At 30.0% G+C, this 16,574-nt stretch overlaps 1 protein-coding gene across 1 annotated transcript in view; it reads right to left on the bottom strand.

Moving 5' to 3' along the window:
• LOC111629862 (extensin-like) overlaps positions 1–16,574 on the bottom strand; it is a 57,029-nt gene that overhangs the window by 40,187 nt on the left and 268 nt on the right. The gene's annotated exons all lie outside the window — the stretch shown is intronic.

Genomic DNA, 16,574 nt, shown 5'->3' with positions numbered 1-16,574 from the left:
CAAAAAAATCCTTAGTTAATTAATTTTCATTATAGACAGCTTTATAAAAGTATAAAAGCTCTCATAAAGTATTTTTCTGAGGTCTGTCTTATCAGGTAAATTACTATACACAGTGTATTCATTAATTTTCATTTTCATGTAGTAAAGGCTCTATGCCTTCATACAGGATGTACTTTTCCTTTGTTTAAGGGTATTTGGGCAGTTTATTCTCTGTTGTATTCTCAAGCAAACAATACATACAAGTACAGTACAATATTTTCTGAGGAAACCACGCATACTTATCCTTTTTTAACCCCATTCCCGATAACCCGGCATTTTCACAAACTCGGCCACCCTTCGGTCCAAATTAGGCCGAGTTTTCGAGGCTCTACTGTAGTAGTTTTTCTTTGGTAAAGACAAGCTTGACATTTGGAAGCAGTACCCATAAGATTTTTACCTGTATTACTGTGTTCTACATTTTGCTTCCAAGTGCCAAGCTTATCTTTATTAATGAAAAACTGCTAAGACTGCTAAGAAAAATTTTGATTGTCTAAATTATCATAAATTTTGCTTGGCATAATTTTTTTTACATCTCAGATGTTTTTGTTTGAATTATTAAACACCCTTACTACAAATATATTCCATAGGTAGTTTTAGAAAATGACTTCCTAAATTTTCACAAATCATCATCTTGTGTAAGTTTTTACTCAAAATAAAAATTATACATATATCTTACAAGTGTTCTGTAATAGTAAACAGAAATACTTTTGAAACGTAGTGAGCGAAGCAAGTAAGCTTTCTTGGCAGTGACTCATTGACAAATCGTTGAAACATATTTTGTGAAGTAATGACATGTCCAATTTTGAACAAAATTCTGCACATTAATACAAATAATAAAATGGCATGTTGCAATGGAAGTCCTAGGAGATATCAGGAGTCAAAGGTCATCACCATGTTAATGAATTTTGCATTGTAAAACAAAAACAAGCATGCATTACCCTTCATTTGAAATATATAGCAAAGCTCTTGACAAATTTTTTTTGTGAATACTGATCTATTTCCATTTTTGCTGAAAAACTGACCATGTATACTGTAATCTATACATATTAATGCATTATACCTTGCATAAAAACCTTGCAAGGTATAATACATTAATGTACATAATAAACATTGTGCAAGATATAAGTTGAAGTTTTAGAACAAATGTAAGAATTCACTACTTATGCAGAGTGACAAGTCACATTAATTTAGCTCATCCCAATGATTTAATGAGAGTCTGTAAACCATCTCTGCACTTCAGTCAGGGATGAAGTTCTAGTTTAAATATTAGATATAGGAAAAAATTAATGAAACAAAGTTTATTACATCTAGAGCAGTGTTTCTCAACCTCTAACAAATTGTCGTCCCTTCAATAAAACTGTTACGTAGTATTGCCCCCTTCGCTTCAAAATTCCAATGCTAAGGGCAAAGGCTAATGCCAAATTTGTACAGTACTGCATTGAATAGACTAGTGACTAGTATAATGTTGTTTGTTTAATTATTGTACGATATAACGAATAAAATATCTAATTATTATTAATATAATGTTTTACTATATCGCCCAGAAAATTATTTGCTCCCAAAATATAAATTGTTACTAATTGCCCCCTCAACATGGAAAAACACCCACATGGGGGCGATATCGCTCCCGTTGAGAAACACTGATCTGGAGTAATCATTTCATTCTTATTGTAAGTAATTGTTACAAATTGTATTCAAATGCTTATTGCAAATTAATCCTCTATATAATAGATGTGTGATTTCTTGTGATGTACATAAGTAAAACCTGACTTTTCATTTTTAGTACATTAGAGAGCATCTTGCAAACCAAAAATTGATTAGTTTTTCAAATTTTTTAGCCTAAGTCAGTTTCTAACAAGACATTTTCCTAACGGTATTTTTGAGAATGTTTTCTGTAGGTTTTACTATGTGTAATATATCACTTTTAGCAGAATTGTTAAATGTGTATAGTTTGTCAGATTGCTTTTCTATAAACATTTAAGATAAAGAAAACCACTTGCAAGCTTTCTTTAATGTGGTAGCAATACAGTAATTGCAGGAAATAAGACTCATTTAACACATTGCTATCATATTATGATACTGGCCCAGCTTTATCTCCTGATTGATGCAATGCTATTGTTCATTTTAAGTTCTACCTTTGAGGAGACTAAGCATACAGAACAGTCACCTATAGCAAATTCCTGAATGGGATCTACAAAGATATAACTTTTAATGCTCCACCTTTTAAATTGCTTATAAAAGGAGCCAGAATGTATTCTCCTTACTAAGGAATGATAGATCCTGATGATGAAATTACTGTTCTGGATGTTTACTTAACACCTATTTTTATATGACAACAGGATACATCATCCCTTCTGAATATATTGATTCCATGTGTAGATCTCTGCATACCAGGATCAAAGAACATTAGGACTCAATCAAAAAATGCCTGACTACAACTACCTTTAGTGGCCTTTGCCTCTAGCTGAGTCAATGTCATTTTTTATAATTTTATCTCTAATACATTGTACATCAATTCCTTCTCATCTAAAATTATGTTGAAATACTCAATCTATAAAGCAATTTGAAAAGAGATCACAATTAATAGTAGAGACATGTCACCATTGTCATATGCATGGAGATTTTTGTTTGAAGTTATCTAATTTCATTTAACATTTTGTTGTTATATTTTTTATTAATTTTACCTTCCTGTTTGTTATGTTTACTCATATTAACCAACTAGAAAATTCCCCATCAAGCATGACTGAATCAAAAAACAGCACACTTATAAACTGGAACTGTACAAATGAAATAACCGACATTTAAATGTGATTTCCAGCACACAAAAATTTACTGCTTAAGCATTTCTGGCTTCACTTAGAGGTCCTCATCAGGATTGAATACATTAAAAAAAAGCAGTTCTATCATTCAAACTTTGCTGCGTTCCAATCTTATAAACATTTAAAATTATAAATATTACATACTTGAACCTATAACCGATGTGAAACAAATAATTTTTTCACAACGAACGTTTTCATAACCCCTTCTGGGCTCTTCTTCAGGTGAAACAGCTGGATCGAACACCAAAAACGAAATTTTAAAAAATACGAATTCTGTCGAGTTTGAATCGTTCGGATCGTTCCTTATTTCGTCACGTGACCTGTTTGAACGTGATCAAAGTTAACGATGAACGTCCAAATTCAAGAGAAAGATATTATCATGATATTTAAAAATGTGTGATTGTGATACATAATTTAATACTGTTCTCACATGTTCCCCAGTACCTTCTGTTTGTATTTTTTATCTTATTTTTAATAAATAATATTTCGCTGTTAATCTGTATGTAGTATGTTTTGCCATGCCATGGAAAGGCCGATTTCATCTCTTGAATTAATACAAGTGGATGTGTTGTATGCTCTAAAAATTTCCATCTCCTCCAACCATTTTAGATGGTGCATGTGCGGTGACGATTATCTGCGCTCTATTGAAGTCCGCCACTATTTCAGGATCAGTGGCGTAGGTGGAGAGTGAAGTTGTATGTCTGTTACGTTGTACATCCGAGATGTGCTCTTTTATCCTAACCCCTAATGAACGTTTAGTCGATCATATGTATACCAAATCCCTGTTAAACCGGTTATCTCTTAGAGGGATTGTATAGACTCCTGATAACTTCTCCACCCTGGAATTCGTTTCACATCGGTTATAGGTTCAAGTACATAATATTTATTTTATACAATCCGGTGTGCAGTAGATGTTATATAATTTAAAATGATGTTTGATATGGAAATTGTTTCATTTATTTAATTGTGTGATGTAAATTTTCAAATGATAAATAAAAAAAACAGTTCTATTTATTCAATCCTGATGAGGGGCTCTAAGTGATGGCCGAAAATGTTTGAGCAGTAGATTTTTTGTTTATTGTGTGCTGGAAATTGCATTTAGGTGTCTTATTGATTAAGCATGATAGAATGCTTTTTATGAGAAAGTAGAGATTGAAGAATTGAGAAGAGTAGAGATTTCAATAAAAGAGCAGATTTCAAGAGTAGAGATTTCAATAAAAGTTGCTAATATTTGTAAAAATATTAGCAATCTGTTGTAACAAAAAGCAACAAAACAAATTTCATCTAAAGCGGACAAAAAAAAAATTATAGAGAAATCACACACACACACAGATTGATTTAGGCCTTATAAAATAATAAAATCTACTCTATACACTACATTCTGAATAAACTCTCTATTGTCTTTTAAAAGATTTCCTTGATTGAAACTTTAGTATTATTTTAATGATTGATGTTGTGATGCTGTTTCTGAAGTCCTTGATAAAGCCATTTCTTAATTCCTAAATTAAATTGCATGTATGTTAGTCAAACAAGTGACAATACTTTCTAAATAACAGGCTTGTTAGATCATTAATTTCAATTGAATAATAGAATGTCATGTGGTTAGTATGGAAAGATTTTTAAAAACTTAACAGAATGAAGCTATATTTTTTTAATTTCTATAACAAATTTTTAAAATTTTTAATTTAATGATATATGTTTAAAATATGCCATTTGTCAAAATTATATAAAAATGCAACTTAAGGGAAATTCTATTGTCAAGCATGAACGTCATGTGGTCATAGACGTCACTTGACAATAGAGTTGTTTTATCAATTTCAGATCAGCGTTTATTCTATAACTAATATTTCCACAAAATAAAGTAGTTTATACTTTCTATCAGAACATAAAAACGAATATAACCAAAATTTCATCTAGATTGCAGGAGTTACAAGGAATACACACACACACGACAGCTTTTATCTATATATATAAAATTACATGTCCTGACTGACTGATTCATCATCACCCAGAGCATACCACTGAACCTAGAGATGAAATTTGGTACACAGAATACGTCATGAATATGAATACTAAGAAGGGATTTTTCGAAATTCCGGCATGGGGGAGAGGGAAAAAATTAAGGCTTAACCCAAAGAACAGCTTCTACTTACTATTTTAGATGCGATTTTTTGTTTTTAACTGCATTTTAGTAGGGTACACAATGAGAATGCACACTAAGAAGGGATTTTTGGAAATTCCTCTGCGGGGGGAGAGGGAGAGGATTAAGGCTTAAAAAGTCTTAGCCCTGAAAGGCAGTACCACAAATGTGGTTTACAAAGAGGTACTGAGGTAACTGAAACTATTTTTCTGTAAATATTTATGCTTTAGGAATTTTCAAATAACGTCATTTATGTTTCGAAAAAAAATTGAACTCAGATTTATCATATCTCAGAATCTCATAATATTTGAAACTTGAATTTAGGTACATTAGCAGTCCATAGTTTGAAACAAACAAAAATTAGTAATTTTACCAAATTAGTAACAACTAATGATTGAGAATCTTAGTGAAGTACCGAGAGAGGGTTATTAAAATCAAATTGCAAAATCTGCACAAGCAAAGCAGCAGGTAACAGCTAGTATTATATATATTTGGATATTCAACATTTGTGGATGCAATATATAATACGATTTGAACTGTTCAATCGTTTGTATTTTTAAAGTTGTTTTCTATTCGATTCAGGTTCTGACAATGATCATTTAATTAAATAAGATCAAAATTGTTAATGTAGTAATAAAAAAAATTTAATGAACTAAAGTATATTTTGAGTTTAACAAATGAACTGCTAGGTTGAGTTTCCATAATTTAGCAGCTCATTTGTTGAATTATTGAAATGATGATTCTGAATTATCAGAAAAACTTCTTTGCCTTTTATTAATGTCCATTTAATAAAGAGGAAGATATTTTACACTAGTTCAAGGTTAAACATTTATCATTAACCATGCAACTGAACTGTGAATGAGGAAAAAATGTGTCACTCTTTTGCAGAGTTCATGCATAACTTTACTGTATAATTAAGAACGTTACTTGATTCAATGAATTTTGTATTCATTTTGTAAAGTGTCAAGAATTCATATGAATTAGTAATTTTCTTGGTTAGGCATGTAGATTATATATATAATCCATCACTACTTTTTTGTTTATATATTTTTTTCTATTGAGGCTATATATCTGCCATACACAGTAGCTGTTAATAAGTCAGTCCACCTCTAGTTTTAAGTTTTTCCACTTACATTGACACAATTAATTTTAAAGATATGTTTGGATTAATATTGTATGCCTACAACTACTTGCATCAGTGGTTTCTCTTATTAATTCAAAGACAACAATAAGAAATTAAGAGTTTCTGGTTTTTATCATTTAATTTTTACTGCAAATTATTTCATATTAGTAATTTATTATAAAAAGATAAAATTAAAAGTAGCAAAAGATCTCTATCTCAAAAAAGCAAAATTAGATTTTGATTTGAAATATTAAATCTTTCAAAAATACTCCTGATACTCCTGTATTAAGTATCTGAATATAGATTAGCAACCTCTCTTTTCATGGAAAGTGTTTGTTTAGGATGTTTATTCCTAGCAAACCTGTGAAGCATGGTTTTTTTTTATTCTACAAAAATGTTTACAGAAAAGCAATCTGACAAACTATACACATTTAACAATTCTGCTAAAAGTGATATATTACACATAGTAAACCTACAGAAAACAAACATTGCTAAACCCGATATATATAACATAACTAAACACCAACCGTATGCCGAAAATCTTCGGGCTAGTTTAAGGCTAATTACTAAATGAATTACGTAACCAATTTGGCTCTAGAGGTAAGCGTTAGGCGCCATCTCTTATTAACATTAATAATTATAAATAAATTAATTAATTTAAATAATTTAGAAGCGCTGGGAGAAAGAAAGCCTTAAACTTAGCCCGATAGATTTTCGGCATATGGTTGGTGTTTAGTTATCCTACAGAAAACATTCTCAAAAATACCGTTAGGAAAATGTCTTGTTAGAAACTGACTTAGGCTAAAAAATTTGAAAAACTAATCAATTTTTGGTTTGCAAGATGCTCTCTAATGTACTAAAAATGAAAAGTCAGGTTTTACTTATGTACATCACAAGAAATCACACATCTATTATATAGAGGATTAATTTGCAATAAGCATTTGAATACAATTTGTAACAATTACTTACAATAAGAATGAAATGATTACTCCAGATCAGTGTTTCTCAACGGGAGCGATATCGCCCCCATGTGGGTGTTTTTCCATGTTGAGGGGGCAATTAGTAACAATTTATATTTTGGGAGCAAATAATTTTCTGGGCGATATAGTAAAACATTATATTAATAATAATTAGATATTTTATTCGTTATATCGTACAATAATTAAACAAACAACATTATACTAGTCACTAGTCTATTCAATGCAGTACTGTACAAATTTGGCATTAGCCTTTGCCCTTAGCATTGGAATTTTGAAGCGAAGGGGGCAATACTACGTAACAGTTTTATTGAAGGGACGACAATTTGTTAGAGGTTGAGAAACACTGCTCTAGATGTAATAAACTTTGTTTCATTAATTTTTTCCTATATCTAATATTTAAACTAGAACTTCATCCCTGACTGAAGTGCAGAGATGGTTTACAGACTCTCATTAAATCATTGGGATGAGCTAAATTAATGTGACTTGTCACTCTGCATAAGTAGTGAATTCTTACATTTGTTCTAAAACTTCAACTTATATCTTGCACAATGTTTATTATGTACATTAATGTATTATACCTTGCAAGGTTTTTATGCAAGGTATAATGCATTAATATGTATAGATTACAGTATACATGGTCAGTTTTTCAGCAAAAATGGAAATAGATCAGTATTCACAAAAAAAATTTGTCAAGAGCTTTGCTATATATTTCAAATGAAGGGTAATGCATGCTTGTTTTTGTTTTACAATGCAAAATTCATTAACATGGTGATGACCTTTGACTCCTGATATCTCCTAGGACTTCCATTGCAACATGCCATTTTATTATTTGTATTAATGTGCAGAATTTTGTTCAAAATTGGACATGTCATTACTTCACAAAATATGTTTCAACGATTTGTCAATGAGTCACTGCCAAGAAAGCTTACTTGCTTCGCTCACTACGTTTCAAAAGTATTTCTGTTTACTATTACAGAACACTTGTAAGATATATGTATAATTTTTATTTTGAGTAAAAACTTACACAAGATGATGATTTGTGAAAATTTAGGAAGTCATTTTCTAAAACTACCTATGGAATATATTTGTAGTAAGGGTGTTTAATAATTCAAACAAAAACATCTGAGATGTAAAAAAAATTATGCCAAGCAAAATTTATGATAATTTAGACAATCAAAATTTTTCTTAGCAGTCTTAGCAGTTTTTCATTAATAAAGATAAGCTTGGCACTTGGAAGCAAAATGTAGAACACAGTAATACAGGTAAAAATCTTANAATCCACACCGCACATGCACCATCTAAAATGGTTGGAGGAGATGGAAATTTTTAGAGCATACAACACATCCACTTGTATTAATTCAAGAGATGAAATCGGCCTTTCCATGGCATGGCAAAACATACTACATACAGATTAACAGCGAAATATTATTTATTAAAAATAAGATAAAAAATAAAAACAGAAGGTACTGGGGAACATGTGAGAACAGTATTAAATTATGTATCACAATCACACATTTTAAAATATCATGATAATATCTTTCTCTTGAATTTGGACGTTCATCGTTAACTTCGATCACGTTCAAACAGGTCACGTGACGAAATAAGGAACGATCCGAACGATTCAAACTCGACAGAATTCGTATTTTTTAAAATTTCGTTTTTGGTGTTCGATCCAGCTGTTTCACCTGAAGAAGAGCCCAGAAGGGGTTATGAAAACGTTCGTTGTGAAAAAATTATTTGTTTCACATCGGTTATAGGTTCAAGTATGTAATATTTATAATTTTAAATGTTTATAAGATTGGAACGCAGCAAAGTTTGAATGATAGAACTGCTTTTTTTTAATGTATTCAATCCTGATGAGGACCTCTAAGTGAAGCCAGAAATGCTTAAGCAGTAAATTTTTGTGTGCTGGAAATCACATTTAAATGTCGGTTATTTCATTTGTACAGTTCCAGTTTATAAGTGTGCTGTTTTTTGATTCAGTCATGCTTGATGGGGAATTTTCTAGTTGGTTAATATGAGTAAACATAACAAACAGGAAGGTAAAATTAATAAAAAATATAACAACAAAATGTTAAATGAAATTAGATAACTTCAAACAAAAATCTCCATGCATATGACAATGGTGACATGTCTCTACCATTAATTGTGATCTCTTTTCAAATTGCTTTATAGATTGAGTATTTCAACATAATTTTAGATGAGAAGGAATTGATGTACAATGTATTAGAGATAAAATTATAAAAAATGACATTGACTCAGCTAGAGGCAAAGGCCACTAAAGGTAGTTGTAGTCAGGCATTTTTTGATTGAGCCCTAATGTTCTTTGATCCTGGTATGCAGAGATCTACACATGGAATCAATATATTCAGAAGGGATGATGTATCCTGTTGTCATATAAAAATAGGTGTTAAGTAAACATCCAGAACAGTAATTTCATCATCAGGATCTATCATTCCTTAGTAAGGAGAATACATTCTGGCTCCTTTTATAAGCAATTTAAAAGGTGGAGCATTAAAAGTTATATCTTTGTAGATCCCATTCAGGAATTTGCTATAGGTGACTGTTCTGTATGCTTAGTCTCCTCAAAGGTAGAACTTAAAATGAACAATAGCATTGCATCAATCAGGAGATAAAGCTGGGCCAGTATCATAATATGATAGCAATGTGTTAAATGAGTCTTATTTCCTGCAATTACTGTATTGCTACCACATTAAAGAAAGCTTGCAAGTGGTTTTCTTTATCTTAAATGTTTATAGAAAAGCAATCTGACAAACTATACACATTTAACAATTCTGCTAAAAGTGATATATTACACATAGTAAAACCTACAGAAAACATTCTCAAAAATACCGTTAGGAAAATGTCTTGTTAGAAACTGACTTAGGCTAAAAAATTTGAAAAACTAATCAATTTTTGGTTTGCAAGATGCTCTCTAATGTACTAAAAATGAAAAGTCAGGTTTTACTTATGTACTGTACATCACAAGAAATCACACATCTATTATATAGAGGATTAATTTGCAATAAGCATTTGAATACAATTTGTAACAATTACAATAAGAATGAAATGATTACTCCAGATCAGTGTTTCTCAACGGGAGCGATATCGCCCCCATGTGGGTGTTTTTCCATGTTGAGGAGGCAATTAGTAACAATTTATATTTTGGGAGCAAATAATTTTCTGGGCGATATAGTAAAACATTATACAGTAGAACCTCGAAAACTCGACNAATTTGAAAAACTAATCAATTTTTGGTTTGCAAGATGCTCTCTAATGTACTAAAAATGAAAAGTCAGGTTTTACTTATGTACATCACAAGAAATCACACATCTATTATATAGAGGATTAATTTGCAATAAGCATTTGAATACAATTTGTAACAATTACTTACAATAAGAATGAAATGATTACTCCAGATCAGTGTTTCTCAACGGGAGCGATATCGCCCCCATGTGGGTGTTTTTCCATGTTGAGGGGGCAATTAGTAACAATTTATATTTTGGGAGCAAATAATTTTCTGGGCGATATAGTAAAACATTATATTAATAATAATTAGATATTTTATTCGTTATATCGTACAATAATTAAACAAACAACATTATACTAGTCACTAGTCTATTCAATGCAGTACTGTACAAATTTGGCATTAGCCTTTGCCCTTAGCATTGGAATTTTGAAGCGAAGGGGGCAATACTACGTAACAGTTTTATTGAAGGGACGACAATTTGTTAGAGGTTGAGAAACACTGCTCTAGATGTAATAAACTTTGTTTCATTAATTTTTTCCTATATCTAATATTTAAACTAGAACTTCATCCCTGACTGAAGTGCAGAGATGGTTTACAGACTCTCATTAAATCATTGGGATGAGCTAAATTAATGTGACTTGTCACTCTGCATAAGTAGTGAATTCTTACATTTGTTCTAAAACTTCAACTTATATCTTGCACAATGTTTATTATGTACATTAATGTATTATACCTTGCAAGGTTTTTATGCAAGGTATAATGCATTAATATGTATAGATTACAGTATACATGGTCAATTTTTCAGCAAAAATGGAAATAGATCAGTATTCACAAAAAAAATTTGTCAAGAGCTTTGCTATATATTTCAAATGAAGGGTAATGCATGCTTGTTTTTGTTTTACAATGCAAAATTCATTAACATGGTGATGACCTTTGACTCCTGATATCTCCTAGGACTTCCATTGCAACATGCCATTTTATTATTTGTATTAATGTGCAGAATTTTGTTCAAAATTGGACATGTCATTACGTCACAAAACATGTTTCAATGATTTGTCAATGAGTCACTGCCAAGAAAGCTTACTTGCTTCGCTCACTACGTTTCAAAAGTATTTCTGTTTACTATTACAGAACACTTGTAAGATATATGTATAATTTTTATTTTGAGTAAAAACGTTTTTCCTAAATTAATCAATCACAAATTCTGTTATGAATTACAATAGTAATCTATGCACCTACTCTTAACAAAAAGAGAGCACACCTAATGTGCTCTCTCTTTTTGTTAAAGAGTACTTTTAACTCTGCATGCTTTTAAAGAAATAAACATGCTTGTGTGAAGAACTGCTGAGAGGAAAAAATTTCACAGAATATACTAACTCTAATCATTACCGGATGAATATTTTGGAACTACATATTAGTTTCTAATCTTGTATTAGATTATCAGAAAAGTTATTTTGAAATACCAATAGTTTGAAACTGAAAATTTTGATATGAAATTTTTTGAAGACTGAACAATCAAAATCTGAATTTCTAAATAAATTAGAGCAAAAGGAATAAAAAGTCTGCATTAATGCATATTTTCTCAGAAAGTAAATATATTTAAGAAAGATTTTAAGCTAATTCTAAACTGAGTAGTTTTTAGTCAATTGAAGCAGTACTTTTATAATTAGTTTAATCAAAATATTCCAAAGTTATACAGTAAACCCTCCCCATAACATGGGTTCATATAACGCGGATTCGTATATCGTGGCGAAAAAATTGTGACCATATTCATATAAAGACGCTAACAGAGACTCAAAATGCGGTAAAACGTCATCGCCAACTCGTGTCACGACAGGATTGGTCTAATCTGACCAATAGTGGACAAGCAGCTGAACTACTTACACTATACAGAGAGTTTAGACAGGTAAGTTGAGTTTACTAACGTCTGTACAGTATATAGGCCTAGATTACGTACTGCAAGTCTAATACAGTACTGTAATTTTATACATTTCTTGTGAAAAAAACATTTATTCAAGGGCCATAAAAATTATTTCTATTAATGATGTCTCCAAAGTTCAACAAATTTTTCAGAGAAAAATAACTTATCAGAAAATGCGCCCGCCGTTTGGTGCGCTGCTCTGCAACGAAAACAAGCTTAAGCAATGGCATCGTTGAACGGTGCACACTCGGTAAGTAATCCTACAATTTTTTGTTTATAGCATAGTTTATAAAGATTATTCCCAAAAAATTATACGTGTTTTGAAAATGTTGAGTCAAATTAGTCTAGAATTGATTAATTTTATGAAAGAAAACCTTTCAAACAGCCATAGTCTGTAAACTGCACACGTGCCGGGCTGTGATTGGCTCATGTATTTAAAGATTCCTACAATGCAAAATTCTTATAAAGCAGAACGTATCTACTGCGTTATAGAGGGGGAGTCTACTGTATTTTGAATATTAAAACATATTTTTTAGTTTATTTTGCTTTTACTCAAATTTACTACAAAACTTTGTATTAATAGTATATTTTTTCATTTGTCTGTAAAAAAATGAATATATTATTTTGAATATACTATTTAAATTTAAAAAAAACTCAAAAATACTATTTTATTAACTAACATCAACAGAAACAGCATACAAATATAACTAAAACAGCAAATCACATCTTAAATAAAATATACATTTTTTATATTTCTATTATACCTATAACAACTGCACAAGTGTTTAACTTAAATTATACTCATGTTAAGTGAATGAATATGACTCATTCTAGATCAAACTGCTGTTATGACAAAGATCAACAAATTTTTACATCTAGTATGTCTACAACAATAATATTAATTAACAACATTGCTGATCATGTATACAGAATGTGTGAAAAAATGATGGCAAAACTTTAAGGGGTGAAAGAACATACCAACACACACATTTCTTATCATGAAAACAACAACAGAAGAACAGCAGAACAACAAAGACAATAGAGGATGCTTTCTGGCAAGCATATTATAAGAAAGTTTTTGTACACATGGTCATTTGTAATCTAGAGACATCTGAAGAGATGGGTTATTATACCAATGCTAAGAAGACCAATATGCATTTCATATATGGAGCTGGTAATGGCAATGCCATGAAAGCACAAATGTACTAATAGTATTTTCCCAATAGGCCAGTTTCCACTTAGAAAACATCTAAGCTCTTGCACTGATAACTGTGCAAGACAGGATCTTTCTTCAGTGACAGGCATCATGAAGATCATTCAAAGGATGGCGAGAATGCTAAATACAGTAGAAATTAAAGACGTTTTCCATGTTCTGTTTAATTAATGAGTCATTACTGTGTCTGCACCTCAACACTTCAAATTAGACCACACATTTTATGAAGAGAAAATGTTTGTTTTTGTGTGTTCTTCCNATTCAAACTTCAAGACACCATTAAAAATAAAAATTTCATTATAGTGAACATTTTTTTTTTTAGTTCACTGTATAAGTTGGCGACCCCACAGAAAGCCCGTCACGACCCCCTTCTGGGTCGCGACCCATAGGTTGGGAACCCGTGCAATAGAGGATGCTTTCTGGCAAGCATATTATAAGAAAGTTTTTGTACACATGGTCATTTGTAATCTAGAGACATCTGAAGAGATGGGTTATTATACCAATGCTAAGAAGACCAATATGCATTTCATATATGGAGCTGGTAATGGCAATGCCATGAAAGCACAAATGTACTAATAGTATTTTCCCAATAGGCCAGTTTCCACTTAGAAAACATCTAAGCTCTTGCACTGATAACTGTGCAAGACAGGATCTTTCTTCAGTGACAGGCATCATGAAGATCATTCAAAGGATGGCGAGAATGCTAAATACAGTAGAAATTAAAGACGTTTTCCATGTTCTGTTTAATTAATGAGTCATTACTGTGTCTGCACCTCAACACTTCAAATTAGACCACACATTTTATGAAGAGAAAATGTTTGTTTTTGTGTGTTCTTCCACCCCCTTAAAGTGTTGCCTATCATTTTTTTGCAACACCCTGTAAATGTATAGTGTGAGTGAATGCGTGTATGTGTATATTACCTATGTACTGTACTATAAAAATATTTTTTTTAAATTTATGAAACTTACAAAATTCAAAAATCTTACACAATCTTATACAAAGAATGCTTTTGATCTTACAACACACACACACACAAATCATGATGATGATGATCATCATGCACACAATAACATATTATATAACATTATGTTATGTATATTTGAAAAATTCAAACTGAAATAGTTTGAGTACCAAAAACTTAAAATAAATGTCAGTTTCAAGTTTGAATGTGTCAAACTTGTATTACATTCATCTATTATATTCAAACTGTACTGGAAATCTAAAGGCTTAGAAGTGACATTTATTTGTACTGGTATTTTCTCTAAAAATGGTTCAAGTTTGAATCAATTAAAACTTTGAATTTTAACTGATTCAAACTTGAATCAGTTAAAATTCAAAATTGAACAAATATAATAATGAATGCTAAGTAAATAAAATAACCATTAAAGTTCACTATAACTTGTTTACTTAGCATTCATTGTATTTATAATAAATTCAAAATTTCAATTCATTCAAACTCAAAACTGATGTTAGTTTGAACCAAAGAAAAGTAACCATCAGATTTTCACAAAAGTTCACAAAACTTGGCACCATTATAACAACAAAGAAACTGCTAAAATTAAGTTTACTAAAATTATTAAAAAGGTTAATAATTAAATACTTTTTGGTAACCTCAACTTCAGTAGTTTATTATTATAACCATAAGATTGCTTCTTGTTAACATTAATATTACTTTTTTGATAATTAAAATTTTTGGCTTTTATTATAATTTTAAACTAACAAAAATTAATACATTTTTTTATGTAACAACATATGCAACATATAACATTATGATATCTAATTAAACATTCAATTATATCAATACCATATCTCAAAAAGAAGTTATTTTCTTCATTAGAATAATTCATAATTTAAGTAAACAAAATTGTTAAATTTATATTTTAGAATAGTTTTTAGTAAAATTTTATAGACGTAAGTTTAATTAATTAATAAACAAGTCAAAGTCAAATGATCTAATCTGATGATCTAATCTATATAACAAAATAGTTTCAATTAAAACCTTATTTTTAATTTCTTTTTTTGATTTGCATCTTTTACTAGCTTTTTATTTCTTTACTCTTCTGTAACTGCACTTAAACAACCAACCAACCTCAACAAAAACCTTTAACATGCAGTCTTTTTTTTCTTAACTTTTCAAACATTTTCAGCCAAAGAAAATTCAAATGTTTAAAATCGTTCCAAAACAAATTTCATTTTATAGAAATATGAATCGTTTGATTTTTATTCCCGAAGAAAGTCATTCAAATGGCCAAAAACATTTGAAAAGTTAATAAAAAAGGCTGCATATTAAAAGGTTTTTGTCAAGGTTTGGCTTTCACTTCTTTATTTTCAGTAATATTCAAATAAGTATTCTTTTTTATTTTGGCAATCAATCAGTTTTAATTTTGATATTTATCTATCTATCTACAGGCATATGTGAAAGATCACAGGTCAGGATGCATGAAAATTGTATTAAAAATTCATCTTAAAAATTTATGATAAACATTATTGATTCTCGTTCTGAAATTAAGAGTTTAATATAATTTCTGTATATAAAAGTTCCTATTTAGAAATGTCAAATCTTATCTTCTTTAAATATAAATTTATAAGTATCATTTTTGTAATAAAACTTTGAAGACTGTAACTTCAAATTTCATTGTAAAATTTATTGTGTCACTTAAGTGTTCAATGTGATTTTATAGTATGATTTTCTGTAACTTTATATTATTCTTACTGGTAGAAAGTCAGCATTTTAAATTTGAAACAGTCATCATTTTGTTTTTAAATAAATATCTTCAAAATATTTTTAAATAAGAAATTTTATGAATTAAATAGACTAACTATTTTATGGTTTATATTCAGAAATAATAAATACATATGTTATATATCATTATTTCCACGCCTAATTTTTTATTTGTACTTTTAAAAGCAAAAACAAATATATATATAATAAATATCGCTAATAATTTCTTCAGCGAATAAACTACTTTTATATAATCAAGTTATTATAAACAGGCTATGTGCGATAACATTAAAAATTCGAAATATTTTCGATGAAATCGAAAGTAAATATATTTCATTAAATGTTCGGTCTCCATCTTGACAACAA

The sequence above is a fragment of the Centruroides sculpturatus genome, unplaced genomic scaffold, assembly GCF_000671375.1.
Source record: "Centruroides sculpturatus isolate CEXI.00-Female unplaced genomic scaffold, Cexi_2.0 scaffold548, whole genome shotgun sequence".
Lineage (NCBI taxonomy): Eukaryota > Metazoa > Arthropoda > Arachnida > Scorpiones > Buthidae > Centruroides > Centruroides sculpturatus.
This window is presented reverse-complemented; position numbering and strand designations above follow the sequence as displayed.